This window comes from Schistocerca gregaria, chromosome 1 (assembly GCF_023897955.1).
Source record: "Schistocerca gregaria isolate iqSchGreg1 chromosome 1, iqSchGreg1.2, whole genome shotgun sequence".
Lineage (NCBI taxonomy): Eukaryota > Metazoa > Arthropoda > Insecta > Orthoptera > Acrididae > Schistocerca > Schistocerca gregaria.
Window position 1 is genome coordinate 337,684,651 of NC_064920.1, and position 5,238 is coordinate 337,689,888.

The following is a 5,238-nucleotide window of genomic DNA, read 5'->3' on the forward strand; positions in this document are numbered from 1 at the left end:
GGTCGGTCGCGCACTGAGACACAAGATGATTTGTCCGCCTTGAGCGTCAGTGTATGCGAAGTTCCCACGTGAGTCCAGTGGGCCGCGCCATATGGAAAGGGGTAGTGGCATCGCGGTCGACACGAGAGCAACAGGAATTAAACCACGACATCGGACTGGCTGGTGTGAGCTGCGACGCCGTGAGACGGTTGAGGCGGCTGGCAGCGGACGGTTCGGGAGAGCGTCGGGGGTGCTGCATCAGGTATTCGCCAGATATCGCAGTTTATTAGAAGATTTGCACCAGTGTAGTCTTTCAGAGGTTGTTGTGAGCGGTCGTGACTACGGCCGTGTTAAAAGGGAGCGGAAAGGTTCTCCGCCCGAAAGCTCATACGGTCAACAACAGCAAAAAGTTATTTCTGCCTCTGGATAAATTGTAACTTAATACTTAGAGGGTGCTTTCTGATTATAATTTTTAAATCTGTTAAAAAAAGAGAAAGGGATTTTAGGAATAAAATTTGCATTTGTTGAAAGAAATTTGTTTTCATCAGTTACCCACTGGCGACTACTTCCACGCTCACGTAGCGTGATTGAATGTGTTAATGTTCTTGATGAATCGCTAATAAATAAAGTAAATTATTTAAGAAAAGATTTTGAATGTAAATCCAGGGTTCACACTACTCTGCTTGTTTTAGATCTGAAGACGACACAGTTCAGCCGAAACGGATCAAATTAATAAATTACCTGATCTTATATCATCATTTACATGTACTTAACCACTATTTACTAGTTAAGTGTGTGATATCAGGTATTTCGCTCTTGCAATAGACTTTAATCAGTTGTTGACAAGAGATATGAAACTGTTTATGGCAGTACCGCGGGAAATTTTCGATCGCTTTCAACATCTACGTTATACTTTGAGACTATATTTGAAGTTAAACTTTCAAAGCGCTGTAGTAATAACAACACTGCTCAGGATGGCGTCAAATGGCAACGGAATATTATCGAAAATGTGGGAAAACGTCTGGCAGGAGAAAAAAATGGCTCTGAGCACTATGGGACTTAACATCTATGGTCATCAGTCCCCTAGAATTTAGAACTACTTAAACCTAACTAACCTAAGGACACAACACCCAGTCATAACGAGGCAGAGAAAATCCCCGACCCCACCGGGAATCGAACCCGGGAATCCGGGCGTGGGAAGCGAAAACGCTGCCGCACGATCTCGAGCTGCGGACTGGCAGGAGGAAAATAGTTACCAAAATGTAGCAATAGAGGCGCTCTAAGCATCACATTTTAATATTGATCGACTACAAATTACAAATGAATCACACAACAATACCTAATTAAGTCTGACCTTAAGCAAACTGTACTACCCAATGTGCATGGGTGTACAGGTGTGATATTGTTAGTTACGTAAGCCCATCCACCATCATATCGCATCGGATGGGAAAAATCAGTTTTTAATAGTCCTGAGGCCAGATAAAAAGCATCAATGAAAATCGAATCGAATTATTAATTTCCATGTGACTGCCGCACTGGGTAGCCGTGCGGTCAGAGGTGTCTTGGCACGGCTCGCGTGGCTGCCCCACCCCCCCCCCCCCACCCCCTCACCCTCCGCCATCCCTCCTTCGCGCCTCGGAGGTTCGAGTCCTCCCTCGGGAATGGGTGTATGTGCTGTCCATAGCGTAAGTTAGTTTAAGTTAGAATAAGTGGTGTGTGTAAGTCTAGGGACCGAGGACCTTAGTAATTTGGTCCCATAGCCCTTACGACAAATTTCCAGTCCCGTGTTACTGGCGCAAAAGATGTTCAATATGCTGTCTAGCGTTTTGTGCAACAGTTTGAAATCGAGAAATAGAGCGTTCCGCAACTGATCGAAGTGTTTCCGGGAATACGTTCAGAATGTATTGCGCAATGCACGCCTTCAATGCAGTTAAGCTTGCAACCGGAACACTGAACACAACATCTTTCATGTAGCCCTACTGCTACAAGTCACACGCATTAAGATCAGGTGATCTGGACGGCCAGGCTGTAGGGCAATGGCGGCTGATAATTCTAGCATTTCTGAAATGGCGCTTCAGCCGCTGCTTAATTGGATTTGCAATATGCGGAGGTGCGCCATCTTGCGTAAAAACGATCTCAGTCACACATCGACGCTGTTGGAGAGCTGGAATGACGTGGTTGCGCAAAAGAAACTCACAGCGCTTACCAGTGACGGTACAGGTAACAGGACCGCAAGTACCTATCTCTTCGAAAAAATATAGCCGTATGATAAATGATGACGTAAACTCGCACCACACAGTGACCTTTTCGGGATGAAGTGGTACTGGTTGATTTGCTTGCGGCTTTTTCTTTGCCAGTATTCGGCAATTCTGTGTATGGAACTGGGCCTCGTCTGTGCACAAAATCTTCCACGGCCAGTCATTGTCCACTTACATGCGAGCAAGAAATTCGAAAACAAAGGTCTCTCTTGCTGGATGGTCAATAGGAAACAAATCGTGCACAGGGGTGCTTTTGTATGGATAGCACAAAATGATGTTTCGTAAAATTTTACGCAACATGCTCACAGGTATGTCCAATGTTCGGGCAATTCTCCGTGCGCTACATGTAAGCACGCCACCACTCGTCTCCTCCAGCATTTCTGTGGCCACAGCTACCACTGACGTCAAATCAATCCATTTCCGCCCTCCACCAGGTTGCACACCAAAGGAAACCGTCTTTTCGAATTTGAGAATCATTTTCTCCAGACCGACTGCAGTCATTGGACCAACGCCTGTTTTCAAACCCTTCATTGTCCGGAACTTCTGCAGAGAGACGTGTGCACAGTCATTATTCTTGTAATACAGCTAAATAAGCAGAGCGCAATCCTGTATTGAGACAGTCATGGCGAAAGTCGCATACGCGAAAGGAGGAAAAGCCGTGTACCCGGTGTGTTCGTACAAACTTCAATGGGTCGTGCGCATGACAGGTCTTTACAAAATGGTTCAAATGGCTCTGATCACTATGCGACTTAACTTCTGCGGTCATCAGTCGCCTAGAACTTAGAACTAATTAAACCTAACTAACCTAAGGACATCACACACATCCATGCCCGAGGCAGGATTCGAACCAGCGACCGTAACGGTCGCTCGGCTGCAGACTGTAGCGCCTAGAACCACACGGCCACTCCGACCGGCGACAGGTCTTTTTCATTTACGTATTCTGACACATAGATCGCCATCTGTTGATGTTATTCTTCGCCATACGTTTTCCCCCTTCTCCGATAGCATTCCGGTGCAATTTGACGTCTATGTGACCAATGGTGTTATTTCAACATCGCTTTGAAAGTTCAACTTTGATTAAAATCACCCTGTAGATCAAAATTAAGTTCTAGGTGTGTGAACTTCAACATTCGTCTTTCCTGTAAAAGTCCCTAACAGCTGAGACATTAGCACAGGATCTACATAATCCGGTGATGAGTGGAACGATCATTAACAAGAAAACCCTTACGATGTGTCTAACACTCTCTGTGCTACCTTACTACCCTCACCGACCGAAGTGGTCAGATTTCTATACACTCTTATTAGGAAGATTAGGGGTTCCAGTTCATGTTTGGTTATATTGCTTAAAAAGTTTCCGTACATCACTTCAGCTGAATATCAGGGTTTCTTCGAAGTGCACGTCCTATTCCATATCTCATTTTCTACGATACTAGATTCTGCCATGTGTGATGAACTTTTAGTCAAAATTATGTCATCGGTCCATCATTCAAATTCTTCACTTTACCGAAAGATAGTATGGAGAAAGTATTACACGTATTGTGTCAATGGTCTTACCGCAGTGGTAACACCGGTTCCCATCAGATCACCGAAGTTAAGCGCTGTCGGGCTGGGCTAGCAGTTGGATGGGTGACCATCCGGTCTGCTGAGCGCTGCTGCACGCGGGGTGCACTCAGCCCTTATGAGGCAACCTGAGGAGCTACTTGATTGTGAAGTAGCGGCTCCGGTCCCGCAAACTGACGTACGGCCGGGAGAGCGGTGTGCTGACCACGTGCCCCTCCATATCCGCATCCAGAGACGCCTGTGGGCTGAGGATGACAAAGCGGCCGTCGGTACCGTTGGGTCTTCGTGGCCTGTTCGGGCGAGTTTAGTTTACTTCAGTTTTTTATTACATTACAACTTTTGAATGTGATGGAGTGGAACAGACCAGAGTGTGAAACTATAAAATAGGATGACAGGGGAATGAATTAATATCGAAGTGAACTGTCGGACACAGGGGCAGCTTCAGAAAACGAACTATATATAGCACTTACCTCATTATTGGATTAGGAAGTTTTTGTGCTCTCTACTTCAGAAAGTTATGAAATATGAAAGGTGTAAGAGTTTCCAATGCAAGGAATGAAGGTTACTATTACTACAGGAGTGGGGAATGCATACAATTTATTTTTCTTTCTGTTTGATCTCAGTTTATTATATAGGGTCAGTGAGATGCCCTTGCCAATGAGTTTTATGCAACCCGCAGCACCTTTAAATACCAAGTGTAAGAATTTCATATTCTCTTGTTCGTTACAGTCAAAATAATAGATCTACAGAAAAAAATGAACAAGGCCTTTTTGTGGCATATTTGATGCAGTTAGATTTTGTATTGGGAATCGTTCTCATTATAGGATGCAGTTTTCGAATTATTCAAGAAAAACATATAAAATTGACCTTCAACATATTTTTTTACTGTTTTACAATCAGTCTGTGCTTAACAAACGAGCGAATGTGAAAATTATAAGGGCAGTTTTTGAAGGGGTTTTTGTTTGCTTATCACCCGTTGTTTGGGGCAGCTGAATTGCCCTATATAATTTACTTTGAAGCTTTAAATATGTGTCCCTATGTGCTATAAACTAACAAGCTGTGCCACTTAGAGGTCTGCAAAACTATTTCAGTGGTTGTATTGTTTGTGCAAAATTCTAATTTTTTTCACTTTTCAATGACACGTTTTGAATTGGTTTTTAAATATTTAAATGATATGATGATTGTAGAAAGTATAACATATATAAAAGACAGTATTCATGTATAACTTTTTGTTAAAGATTGAGGGCGAATTGCGAATTGGATCAAAGACGTTATTTGTGAGTATTACTTGTGAGTAAAAAGACAAACAGTCGGTCATTCAGTGGCCAGAAATATAGTTGAGCGGTCTCTGTAAATGACACTGATCGGTGGAAAATGTATAGTTGCTGTCTTCTGGACAGTGATACGGCGTCGTACCGCAGACAGACATTATCTTAATTTG

General features: G+C 43.6%; 1 pseudogene; it reads left to right on the top strand.

Annotated features, from left to right (window-relative positions):
* Positions 1-3,777: 3,777 nt before the first annotated feature.
* Positions 3,778-3,895, top strand: LOC126289664 (5S ribosomal RNA; annotated as a pseudogene).
* Positions 3,896-5,238: the final 1,343 nt, after the last annotated feature.